Source organism: Capra hircus, chromosome 10 (genome assembly GCF_001704415.2).
Source record: "Capra hircus breed San Clemente chromosome 10, ASM170441v1, whole genome shotgun sequence".
Lineage (NCBI taxonomy): Eukaryota > Metazoa > Chordata > Mammalia > Artiodactyla > Bovidae > Capra > Capra hircus.
This window is the reverse complement of record NC_030817.1, coordinates 17,458,715-17,472,538: the sequence shown is the minus strand read 5'-3', so window position 1 is coordinate 17,472,538 and position 13,824 is coordinate 17,458,715.

Genomic DNA, 13,824 nt, shown 5'->3' with positions numbered 1-13,824 from the left:
GCCCGAGTTCTCATGTTCTTCTTCATCTGAATTCATCTTTTGCTGCAGATTTTAACCACTGGCTAAAGTTTATTATCTTTTGTTTCCTCCTCCAGAGGAAAACAGAACTATCCACCCTGAAGCTGATCTCCTGGGTTTTGCATCTGGCTGTTCGCACCCCTAAGCCCCTCTGCTTCTGGAGCAACTCTCAGTCTATCATAGCCCACCCCAACCATCACACCCTATCGTGTCTACTTATCAGTCTCCTGCAGTGAAACAGGAGCTCCTCAAGGACAGGGCCTAAGTCCAATTTGTCTAATTCATTTTTCTCGTCCTGGTTGGCATGACAAGCCCCCAAACAATAAATATTTGTCAGGGAGTTAAATGGGTGTATTGGATGTTGACTGAATGAATGTAAAACTTACTAAGAATATTGGAAGCTATAAGACATTTGAATGTGGGCATCTAAATTTACAAGCTGGATATGTACACAAGTTTTCTCAAAAGTCAGAGGAGTGGGGGTTTGAGGGTGAGGATGCTTTTTTAAGAAGGCTGCTCTTCCATACGGGGCTTCCCTTGTGGCTCAGTTGGTAAAGAATTTGCCTGCAATGCAGGAGACTTCCGTTCGATTCCTGGGTCGGGAAGATCCACTGGAGAAAGGAAAGGCTACTCACCCTGGTATTCTGGCCTGGGGAATTCCATGAACTGTATAGTCTGTGGGGTCGCAAAGAGTCGGACACGACTGATCGACTTACTTCCCCCATTTCCATACTAGTAGCGTGTTGAGATGGAGTCCGAGTGTCAGTACAGGAGGTTTCTTCCCTTTCCGAAGAATTCTGGGGTCTTACAGTTGGAAGGCCAGAGAATAAGGCAACTTGGATTCCAGTCCACATTCCCCGCCCCCTTACCATCTGGATAGGATTGGCAGACAAAATATTGCATGAAATATTTGATATTTGCTATACTAAAAAAAATATTCTAAATAAATAATTATATGAAATTAAACTTTAACTAGGCTCCTATGTTTATTTCATCAGTCTGGCAGCCTTCCAGCTGGTGACCTTGGCCAAGCTGCATAAAAATCTCTTGAGCTGTCTCAGTATCTATAAAATGGAGAAATCTGAGCTTTCTTTATTGTCAAGAAAATTAAATAGGGTCTTCGAGTAGAGTACTTAACACAGCAAATGGCGCATAGTAAATGCCCAATATATGAGCTAGTTGACTTCACAACATTAATTTCCTTCTCTTTTAGTGCATTAAAATCTAATCCATCAAATTAGGTTTATGCCCAGCTTCTCAGAAATGTATCAGTTAAGTGGTCACTTAACGTGAATTTGGGCAGCTGGCTGGGATGGTGAGGGATGGAGACTTCTAGATTCAGTCCTGGGCCCCAGAGAGGGTTAATGGAGGATCCAAATTCTCATCCTGCCACTGATTTATCAGAATTTGGAGTTCCCCCAAATCATCACACCAGTAAAAGAAAGATGTGATTCTTCTAGAAACCGGTAGGAGGCGGAGTGTCACATTTTGGGATAGAACTGTGATCCAGCAGGATCCCTAAACAGCACAAGAAGCAGGTTTTCACGTTCCATTTAGAGGACAATGGAGGGCCTGAGAAAGCCCTGGGGAGGATACTGGCCAAAGGGCATTAGTGAGGCCCCCAAACCAAGTAAATCAGTCTATAGAGAACCAGCCTCTCAGAGCAGATTTCTACCCTGTGTAGAAAAAGAGTTTGTATGTTGAAAGACACCTAAAAGCCAAAAGCAGGTGACAGACAAAAGGAAAAAAATTGCAAATTGTATAACAAAGAATTCCAGAATGCATAAAGATCTCCCAGTTCAGTTCAGTGGCTCAGTCGTGTCCGACTCTTGGCAACCCCATGGACTGCAGCACGCCAGGCTTCCCTGTCCATCACTACTCTTGGAGCTTGCTCAAACTCATGTCCATCAAGTCAGTGATGCCCATCAACTGTTAAATCAAACTGTTACAGATCTCCCATCAACTGTTAAATCAAAAACAGCAACAACAAAAAAGAAAAATGGATAACAGACAATCCACATAGGAAATGCAAATAGTCAATAAATGTATAAAAAGAAGATTAATCTCTCTAGTAACAGGGAATATGAATTGAAACAATATTGCAGGGAGTTTTGGCCTTACTTGTCTACGGTTATTAAGGGGAATAGCCTAATATTCATTGAATCCCTTTTCTGTGCCAGGCGTTGTGCTGATAGCTCCCTAAACATTAACTCTGCACTTAATTTGTACAGAAACCTTGAGAAGCAGAAATAAACAGTATTCCTTTTTACTATAGAAAACAGCAGCTCAGAAAGGCTAGTAACTTGCCTGGAGTTCACTCAGCTCCTAAGGGCAGAGCAGGGCTCAGACCCAGGCTTCCTTCCTCTCCCGACACTGGTTTTTCTAGGACTTCGGTCCAGGCGCTATCTCATGCTTGAATACGGTGCTTTGGGGAAACTGAACCCCAAGCAACCAGAGAAGAATGGAAAAGTAAAAACAAACAGAAAACCTGAGAAAATCTAACAGCCTTGTAAGTAGGGCTGGTGAAGCAGATTGGAAAGTGGGGTTTTGGGGAAAGAATGAGTTGGGAGTTTGAGGTTGGAAGGGCCGGCTGGGGGGCAGGGAACCAGTGGCTGGCCTCAATTTTAAGCAGGATGGAGTCTGGCTGGCCTGAAGTTTCACAGCCTCAGAGACTGGAACCCAAGGAATCTGTTTGCCGTCCACTGCATGCTGAGTTGTAAATTCTCATTTCTAAACCTTCCAGGCCGCTGGAGTCCGCGACTCCCTCCCCCATCTCGCACCTGCTGGCAGGGAGGCTCCGTGAATGGACAAGTTCCCTGAATTCTTGCCCCTTCCCCCAGCTTTTACATAGCCAAGCCCTGGGACAAAAGGCGCCCGGGGCCTGGGGCTCCTTCTCCGGGCCCTTGCCAGCTCCGGGGAGTGCCAGACGGCTGGAGCCACTCCTCATCACACCATTTACATTTTTTACAGCCTCCCTCCTAGCCCCCAGCCCCTGCTCCCTCAGGGCCACGGCCAGGGCCGCGGGTCCCCCAGGCCCCAGGGGTCTCCTCACAGTTCCCTGGAGGTTGAGGGCATTGGCCCGTGAAACACACAGCCAGGGCCACAGAAATACAGATGGGGCTCCATGCTGGGCCCACATCCTAGAATCCTGGGCTGAAGGTGCAGCCCTTTGCTCCGGACAGTTTATCCCCTCCGCCCAGTAGCAGCGGCTGGAATTTGCTTCCCTGGGCCTTGCAAGCCTGATTCCAGGCCCCACAAGGTGACTTCCCTGTAGGATACTGGTCCCTATCTTTCCTGCATGACTCCCTAATCCACTGATAATGCAGCTATTATTTATTGAGCATCTACAATGTGCCAGGGATAGTGCTAAGTGCCTTTGCCTCTGTTCCTTCATTTAATTCTCACAACAACTCAAGATGAAAGAAGTGTGGACTCTATTTTCCAGATGAGGAAAGAGGTTCTCAGAGAGGACAGGCTCATCCCAGGCCTCGGTCAGCTGCCAACCAACAGTCAGCAGTAGTGCCCGGATGTGAACTCACACCCCTCACCTTGACTGTGAGTCTGAGGACCAATCGGGCAATTCCTTCCTCCGACTCTCTTATACAATCCCCCCATCCCTGCTGTTTACCTGTTAACCAGCTGGCGAAGGGAAAGGCTACCCACTCCAGTATTCTGGCCTGGAGAACTCCATGGACTATAGTCCATGGGGTTGCAAAGAGTCGGCAACGACTGAGCAACTTTCACAGCTGGCTCTGAAGTCGGCCAAGACATCCTTCTGATCTTTCCTGATCCTCAGGACGGGCCCCACTGGGCTCCCCTTGCCCTCCAAGGTGGCCGGTACAGAAGCCCACATTTTGTTTCAGACAGTAGTTTGGTAGGGCAGGCCAGGACAAAGGAGAGTTATTTCTCACTTCTGTGCAAGGCCCTGTGGAGACTCAGGCCTGCCTCTGTTTTTGCGGCTCCCTGACCCTCTCCATCTCATGCAGGCCCTGCCCTTGTGGACTGAGCCAAGCTTCCGACAAAACCAGTGCTGCCTGCTTCTGACTGCCATGTTCCACATCTTCTAAGAGCCCCCCACAGTGCTTCCCACTTCCTAGGATATGGGCCAGCATATCAAAAGACACCCTGAAGGAAAAGGAATGAAAACTCTGGCCCCTGGCCACCTCCCACCTCAGACAGAAAAGCTGAAAGACAGCCACAGAGGTGGCCCTGGTTTCGGTTAGCCCAGCCAGTTCTCAGCGCCCTCAAAGGGCCGAGCAGTCCTGTCCCTTAAAGGACTCAGAAGCCACTTCAGCCGCAATTCTCTGCGTGTACCTAGCAAATGACAACACAAAGTGCTTCCTTCATTCATTTACTAAAACCCAAGAGAAATACATAAATATATAAATACTTCTCTCCATACTATGTTCTCTGATTAAGCAATTCCATTTTGTGAATCTTATGGAAATGTTTGTACAATGTGTGCAAACCTGTCTCCTGCATGTTTTTTTGTAATAGTGAAAAAGTGGAAGCAACCTGTGTCCAGTTCCAACGAATTGATTAAATACTTTACTGTACCTTCCTACAATCAAATATTGTGCAACCGCTAGAAGGTGTGAGCTAATTTTATATGTACCCACCAGGAACGTGATCCATGTCATATTGTTGGGTGAAAAGAAGCATGTAGCAGAACAATACATAAATGGACATTTCATTTTTGTTTTAAAAATGTATTTATTAAGGTGGAAAGTAGATAGATAATTTTTTAATTTGAGGATTTAGGACAGTGGTTCTCACATTAACTGCACATTGGCATACCCAGGAATTAAAAAGATCCAGAGGTGCAGGTTCACTCCAGACCATGTGTTATATATCACAGTCTCTTGAGGAGGGAGGCAGTTTTTTAACCTCCCCAGGTGATTCCAGTGAGCAGCCAACTTGGGAGACACTACCTTAAAAAAACAGAAAGAAGGAAATGTTGACTCAGAAAGGAAAATGAAGCTGTAAACTTTTTACATTAAATCTACATAGATATTACCTACTCTGCTCTTTCTGGGGAAAGAAGGAGATTGGACTGCCTTGAATCATCATAACCTTCTGTAAACAATGGATTAGTTGAGTTTAGCCCTGAGCGATATCAAACTTTCTGAGGACACAGGTGTTACAGAAGTTGACCACTTCAGGAGATTTTATCTCCAAGGGCAGAAGGAAGGTTATGAGGTCACCTTGCCGCACTGTGGGCCTTGTTAGTAAACGGGGACACAAATGAAGCACTTAACACAGTGCCCGACACGGTGGAGGTGCTTAATAAGTGGTAGCTTATTCGTTTTCAGGAATGGAAAGAGCTCAGAGATGATCTTTGTGCCTACTGAATTCCAGGCAAATGTACATTGTGTCCTGCGATCCTTCCAAACAAGCCTCTGAGGCCAACTTTCACATCCCCATTTTAAAGAGGAGGAAGCCAGGGCTGACTGGGATTGGCATCTTGTAAAGACCCTGCCTGCCAATGCAGGAGATGTAAGAGATGCGGGTTTGATCCCTGGGTTGGAAAGATCCCCTGGAGAAGGGAATGCCTACCCACTCCAGTATTCTTGCCTGAAGAATTCCACGGACAGAGGAGCCTGGCGGGCTACAGTCCATGAGGTCGCACACACACACACACACACACACACACACACGAATTAAAAGCCAGTTGCGCCCATGAGGACACACACACACACACACACACACACACACACACACAAGAATTAAAAGCCAGTTATGCCCAACTGTGTATTTTCTACTTTGCTTCCCACCCTCTGTCCCTTCTTAGGGACCTTTGGGGCAGGGGTTTAATTGTGACTAGGCTTCTCATGTTTAGACTCTCAGGCAGGGAGTGTGTGGTCAAGTTATCTGGGATTACTCCGCTTAGAGATGACAGGACACCTTAAAAGACTATGCCCGAAAGTGGTTCTGGAAGGCCTGAAGTTGAAAGCCACACAATGAAAGAAAAGTTCTATCTCTGAGCCTGAAAGGAGATGTTAAGGGCTTACGGTATTTGCTCTGCACAGCAGACAGATCCAGGCAGAAGACCCCTCCCATGTCCTACCCAAATCTTCCATCCACTCCTCTCTCAGAGCAGCTGCTTGAATCTGGTTTTCACACCAGTGTTTCCTGGCCTGGCAGGCAAGCTTATCTTCCCACCTCAGAGGATTTGGTTCTATTCCTGTTCTTTTTCACTTCCCTTGAAAGAGGGGTGCTTTTGGGCTTTGCCCTATTCTCTTCTTCCCTCTTTTCATGCCAGTTGAATCAAATATTCAAACCCAGGGATTTGGGACTTGCCTGATGGTCCAGTAGCTAAGGCTTTGTGCTCCCAATGCAGGGGGCCTGGCGTTTAATTCCTGGTCAGGGGACTAGATCCCACTTGGTGTAACTCAAAGATCTCCTGTGCTGCAATGATCGAAGATCCCATGTGTCGCAACTAACACCCGGTGCAGCCAAATAAATAAACTTAAAAAAAAAGAAAACAAAGAAAAAAAAGCGGGGATTTATTGAGTATCTACCATAACCATCAGTCCTGAAGAGTGTGCCTTAGATTATCAAGTACTCCCTCCCCTTGGAATCTCTGCTCTATCATCCTTATCTCCCAGGCAGCAAAGCTCCCATGCCACCTCCTCCAGGAAGACTTCACGGATCTCAGCTGTTTCATGTCCTCATGGCATTTGCACATCTCTCTGGCATGGCTTCCCATATCCTGTATTTGGTTCATGGCTATTTGTATGTATGACTTCCCCCATAGACTGAGCATTTCCTTGAAGGCAGAAACAATCTCTTCTTTATCTTCGTATTCTTCAAGCACCTAACTCAGTGCTTGGCATATTAAGGAAAAAAAATTGCACAATTGTTTGCTTATTATACTCTTTCCCCTCAAAAAGGATTTTAAGTGACTTACTGAAATACATAAAGAATAGCAGAAGTAGGGCTTAAGAAAAGCAAGGGTAAAGAAATCATGGAATGAGAGCTAATAATAATAAAAATAATATGTGAGTACTTACTGTTGCAGAGCATTGTTCTGAATGATTTACATGCATCACCTCATTTAATCTTTTTTTTAGGTTTTTTTTTTTTAATGTGGGCCATTTAAAGAAATTAAGTAATGGTTGCGATGGGTCTGCTGCTGCACGTGGGCTTTTTCTAATTGTGACGAGTGGGGGCTACTCTTCCTTGCAGCTCTCAGGCTTCTCATTGAGGTGGCTTCTCTGTTGTGAAGCATGGGCTCCTGATGTGTTGGGCTCAGCAGATGCAATGTAGGAGCTAAGTTGCTCTGTGGGATTTTCTGGACCAAGGATGGAACCAGCGACTCCTGCACTGGCAGGTGGATTCCTATCCACTCTACCACCATGGAAGTCCTGATGTGGACCATTTAAAAAGTCTTTATTGAATTTTTTGCAATATTGTTTCTGTTTCGGTTGTTTGGCTGCGAATCTTGTGGGATCTTAGCTCCTTAAGAAGGTGAAGTCCTCACCACTGAACCGGCAGGGAAGTCCCACCTCATTTACTCTTTATAATAATCCTATGAAGTGATTACTATTATAATTATTTCACATTGAGGAAACAGAGATGCAGAGAGGTTAAGTTACTTGCCCAAGTTCACTCAGTGGGATGTGAACACTGGAAATGTGGTTCTAGTCGTGCTCAGAACCACAGCCTTCAGAATACCACCCACAGGCATTCTGTAAGTAGGACTGGGTTCGGAATCTGGCTCTCAGGTTCCTAGCAACCAAAGCTAAGAAGGAAAGGCATTTGGTGACAGGACTGATTGTATTTATTGAAAACGGTAAACCAAATCCTTGGAAGAAATGCAGCTTTTTGTAACCTTGATCCCGACAGAACTCCTCAAGCAGACACTGCTTTCCAAACTTTATTAGCCTTCCATAGGTAAAATATCATTGAACTCCCCAATACAGGTATTTTTGTTTATATTTACACAGACGCACTGAGGAACTGATATATCATGTGCATTGTGAAACAAACATAGAAACTGATGAGAATGAGAGAAAATACAATAACACATGGAAATACTGCTGAGGATCATCTTGCTCGGTCCCTGGGTAGACTCAGGCCCCTCAGGGGCTCCCTGGTACAGTAGGTGGGTCTGTGGGATGGCTCTTGGCAAGAGATAACACTGGCTGAACTCCATCACCATTTCTTTTAACAACCAAATCATGATGCAGAAAATGCATTTCAGTGACAGCAGTTCTAGAGGGACCAAAGTAATGTGGTCCAAATGAGTACATCTCTGATTGACTGGTTCAATCTAGTCATAGCACGTATATGTGCTGTGTGTGCTGTGTTAGTCGCTCAGTTGTGTCTGACTCTTTGTGACCCAATGGACTGGGGACTGCCAGGCTCTTCCATCCATGGGATTCTCCAGGCAAGAATACTGGAGTGGGTTGCCATGCCCTCCTCCAGGGGATCTTCCCAACCCAGGAATCAAACCAAATCCTGCATTGCAGGCGGATTCTTTACCAGCTGAGCTACCAGGAAGTCTTCCTTAGTGGCTCAGATGGTAAAGAGTCCACCTGCAATGTGAGAGACCCATGTTCAATCCCTGGGTCAGGAAGATCCTCTGGAGAAGGGAATGGCAAGCCACTCCATTATTCTTGCCTGGAGAATCCCATGGATGGAGGACCCTTGTGGGCCCCAATCCATGGGGTCACAGAGTCTGACATGACTGAACGACTAACACACTCACTACCAGGGAAGCCCAACTATGTATATAACTAATTTTATATAAGTTATTATATGTAACTAATATTAATTGAGCCTTTTCTGTATGACAGTCATTGTACCAGATGCTTTACTCGTGATTCCCCATTTAATTCTTCTTACAATCCTTTGAAGTGATTATCACTACAATTATTTTGCAGAGTAGGAAGCTGAGGTTGAGAGGTTAATTTTTTCATGGGATACACCTGGGGATTAAACTTGCATTTATTAGACTCTGAAGCCAATGCTCTTAATCATTTTCTCTACAGCCTCAGAAAATTGAATATAAATGGTTTTAAACGGTAGTTTCCCCCTTTTACAATTTTTTTTTAAAATTTACCACAAGAATACATCCTTGTGGTAAAAAAATGCAAACAAAGCTGAAGTGTGCTAAGTCAAAAAGCCACTTCTTTCCACAAACAAAACTCACCCAGGGTTTCCATTAGTCCACCCTTTCTAAAGTCTTCTAGACCGCTTTCTACTCACTGAACATGTATATATACCTATCAATTTTGCAAAAGTAGGATCAGAACATTTATTTTACTCCAAACTCCTTCTTTAACGTGGCTATCTTTCTAGGGTGGTTCATGCAGATGTATTCACATATTCGGAGCAGGTAACACAATTGACTACTCCTCTCTTCTTAAAATACTCTCTCTGGATTTTTCTTTCCACCTCTTTGCATTTTTCCTCTGGCTGACTCTAAAGTCCCTTTTCTTTCTCTCCTTTTCCTCCCCTTCTTATTCTTCTCCATGGACTCTAGAGCTCATCTATCTATATGCTAACAACTTCCAGACTTACTTCACTCCTTACCTGGAAAAGGGCAATTTTCTCTGGCTTCAGCTTGCGTTGTTACTAATGTTAAGCCTGTTGGAGAATGTATATGTGCATTTGCTTATACTGGCAAAAAGAAACTCTGGAAGGGAAGTAGTGAAAGGGGCTACCTAATGTGTGGCGGTGGGGAGTGGAGGGGACTGGGAATAAATTAACCAAGATCTAGGGTACCAGGCCTGAGTTATGAACAGAATAATTGGGAGAACTTGGATTTGGCCTTTGGCCTTGTCTCCCCTTTATTGATGAAACAGAGGTGACAGAAAAAAAATTGTAATGAACTTGCAGGGAGAGGATGCAAACTCTTGAAACCTTGCCTGAGGCCTAGCTGTACAGTGTGTACCTGTGCCTGTTCTCTTTGGGGTAGAGGAGGGGTAAGTTATCCATAGGCCTTCTTCCCTGTCCAGGTAAATTCCTCAAGAGCACCTAGCAAAAGCCCTGTAAATAAAGCAGGCATCAATCCAGTGACTTAGCCTACACTTGGCAAGCTCTGCTCCTGGCTAAGGACAGGGCTGCCTGCCCTCTGCCTAAAAGGAAATGCTGTGTGCAGGTAAGTTTCCGTCCCCTTTTCTTCCATAAAGTGATACTTCCTTTGTCAAGAACAGATATTCAACCTTTCTATTATAAAACTTACTAAACACATCAATTATAGTATGGTAAAATGAACCCCTGATTCAATAATTATTGATATCTTGCCATATATGCTTTACTCTTTTTTTTTTTCAATTAGGTAGTAAAAGATCGGTGCTTTAATGGTAAATGGTATGGGCTGGGGATATGCTTTCTTCTTCTTTTCCTCTGATTGTTAAAGCGCAAATACCTGAAGGCCTACCATTTCACCCCTAAATTCTTATATACATATCTGAAATTTTAGGACATTTTCTTACTATTATTATCTCTAACAAATTTAACATTAATTCCTTGGGTTATTACTCATTCCTTAGAATATGCTAATATCCAGCCTATATTCAAATTTACCACAGAACAAAATGACTTTCAAGCCACAAAGGGGAATTCCCTGGAGAACCAGTGGTTAGGACTCTGCTATTTCACTGCTGAAGGCCGAGGTTTGATCCCTGGTTGGGGAACTAAGGTCCCTCAAACCTCCCAGCCAGGCCACAAAAGGGGGGAAAAATGCTAATTTTGCTATTGCTAAGACACTTCAGTGGTGCCCGACTCTGTGCGACCCCATAGACGGCAGTCCACCAGGCCTCCCCGTCCCTGGGATTCTCCAGGCAAGAACACTGGAGTGGGTTGACATTTCCTTCTCCAATGCATGAAAGTGAAAAGTGAAAGTGAAGTCGCTCAGTCGTGTCCTACCCTCAGCGACCCCATGGTCTGCAGCCTTCCAGGCTCCTCCATCCATGGGATTTTCCAGGCGAGAGTACTGGAGTGGGGTGCCATTGCCTTCTCCAAATGCTAGATTGGAGTTGCAAATAAAACCAGATAAGCTAACATTAGCCCTACAGCACAGGTTTCTGAGGAATGCTGGTGCCCAGGTTTTCCTTGTGAAAAGAAGCTAATAACATTTCTTCTTACTGAGCACTTACTATGAACCTCCCCCGGGGCTATGGCTTCTGACCAGAAGACACATTAGCTCTTTGTGTGTCTTCACAGTCTAGCTCAGTCGGTAAAGAATCTGCCTGCAGTGCAGGAGACCGGAGTTCTATCCCTGGGTTGGGAAGAGCCCCTGGAGAAGGAAATGGCAACCCACTCCAGTATCCTTGCCTGGAAAATCTCGTGGACAGAGGAGCATGGTGAGCTGCAGTCTATGGGGGTCCCAAAGGGTCGGGCATGACTGAGCAACTAACACACAGTACTGAAAAAAATGCCCATGTAGAGGCTCCACTGATTGATCATCATATCTCCCTGGTTGGTAAAGCTTTCTTGGCTGCCAAGGGGTGACGTCACTGTTTAATTCAATCATTTGAACAAAGTTGATGTTATTATCTCTGTTTTACAGAGGAGGGAATCGGAGGGTCAGATTTGTCCCTAACTAGGAAGTAGAGGAGCTGAGATTCATCTCAGGTTGGTCTGACTCCAGAGTCATGAGTGGTCATCCGTCTTGGTCATCACCAAGGAACTCTGGTAGGAGTAGTAAGGGCCTGAGACGTGGATAGAGTCCTGGGCAAAGAGAGGGTGAAAGAGAAGAATGGAAGAGGAGGGGAAGAAGAAAAGACAGAAAGGGACAAAGAAAGGAAGTTTACGAAGTCATGGAATAAAACTAGCAGCCGTTGGATCCAGAGCCACAGTAGATAGTGCAAACAGGTGTTTGTTCCTGTGAGATGAATGAGAAGCTTTTGAATCTCCACCCTCAGACTCCTGAGTTAGGTCCGTAGACACCACTGTGTCCTCAGAGCTAGCCCAGGACCCGGCCCATGCAAGGAGCTCGAATACATGTTGAATGAATGATAGTGCATGAATGAATGTGTGAGTAAGTAATAGAATGAATGATGGTCTACTATGTAAATTATTTAATAAGGCACTGAGTGGCTGAATTAATTAAATGGCAGACGGATGAATTTTTTAAATCTCCATAGAAGGAGAATGAGGAGGGAAGACAGCTAAATCTAAAGCAGCATTATGTTCAGAGCATTTTTATCATGAGATCTGTGCTAAGAACTTCATAAGCAGTTTTTCATTTAATCCTCAGAGCAAACTCTGTGGTATTATTTTAATTCTTTAAGTGAGGAATTAGGCTTGAAGATGTGAGAAGACTCGTTCAAGGGATGCAGCCAAAGAGCTGGAAATTCAACTCGGCCATTATACCCCAAAGCTCAGGCTTTTCACTACACAATGAGTGCTCAATCAATATTACTTCACTCAGTACAGGACTGGTTTTTTGTAGCTGATGCCGAAACAGGTGAACCCCCACTTATACAACCGTTGGAAAGCTGTACATTTAAATACAGGTAGTTACTTAGCTCATTATGTAAAGGAAGCTTGTGTGTTCATTTATACGTGAAGGATTGCCTTGAACTCATCTGTTTCCTAACTCTGAATTTTGTTCAAAGCAAGGTACATATTAACTCAAGATGTCTACTTGGAGGAGTTTGTTTAATTACTGCTGGGAATCTGGAATTTTTGGTGTTTGGATAACTTATGACCAGGCCCTTAATTTTGTGGCACCTCATCTTCATGGTTTAAATAAAGGTAAATTGAAATGTACCTTATCCAGAATCCATTAAAGACAAGACACATTCAATATATGAAAAAATAAACAGATTTCTTCAGGATTTAAAAAACCACCCTAAGCCAAGTCCAATTATGAACCACAAACTCAGAAAAAAATATTTCTATCATAGACTAAGAATTGTCTTTATACAAAACTCTTTTAATCAGTAAGAAAAGGTCTATAACCAAATAGCAAAATGGGCAAAGGAAACATAAATGGCTCTTAAATATATGAAAAATGTTCTCCTTTACTCATAAAAAAAAATGTAAATTAAAACCATACTGACGGAATAATTTTTCACTTATTAGATTGGCAAAGATAAAAAAATGTGATAACACACTATGCTTAAGGGGAGGGAGAATATACTCTTTTGTTTTGGAAGAAATAAGCTGGTGTTACTTCTACGAAGAGAAATTTGGCAAAATCTCTCTAGATTACATGTATATTTTGAAGGTATAGTTACATATATGCAAAATTATGTATGTGCAAGGTTACCATTGTAGCATGGTTGAAGAGCAAAAGAAGATGATCTTACGATTCATCAGTAGAGGACTGGATAATATATAATGTTTATTTACAAAATGGAGTTCATGCTACATCTAGATATGTGCTAATATATTTCCCAACGTCCACATGAGTCTATAGAACTCGTGAAATGTATCCAGTTCTAATTGAGATATGCTTTAAATGGAAAATGCACACTGGATTTGGAAGACTTGTTATTAAAAAAATGAATGACATATCTCAATAATTTTTCACATTGATTTCCTGTCAAAATGATAACATCTCAGACATGCTGGTTTAAATAAAATTTATTGTTAATATTAATTTAACTTATTTCTTTTTTTAAGAAAGTTTTTATTGAATTTGTTACAACGTTGCTTCCTGTTTAGGTTTTGGTTTTTCAGCTACATGGCGTGTGAAAGCCTGACCAGAGATCGAACCCATACCCCCCTGCATTGGAAGGCAAGATCTTAACCACTGCACCACCAGGTAAGTCCCTCACTTGTCCCTTTTAAGGCCTTCCCTGGTGGCTCAGACGGTAGGTAAAGAATCCACCTGCAATTCGAGAG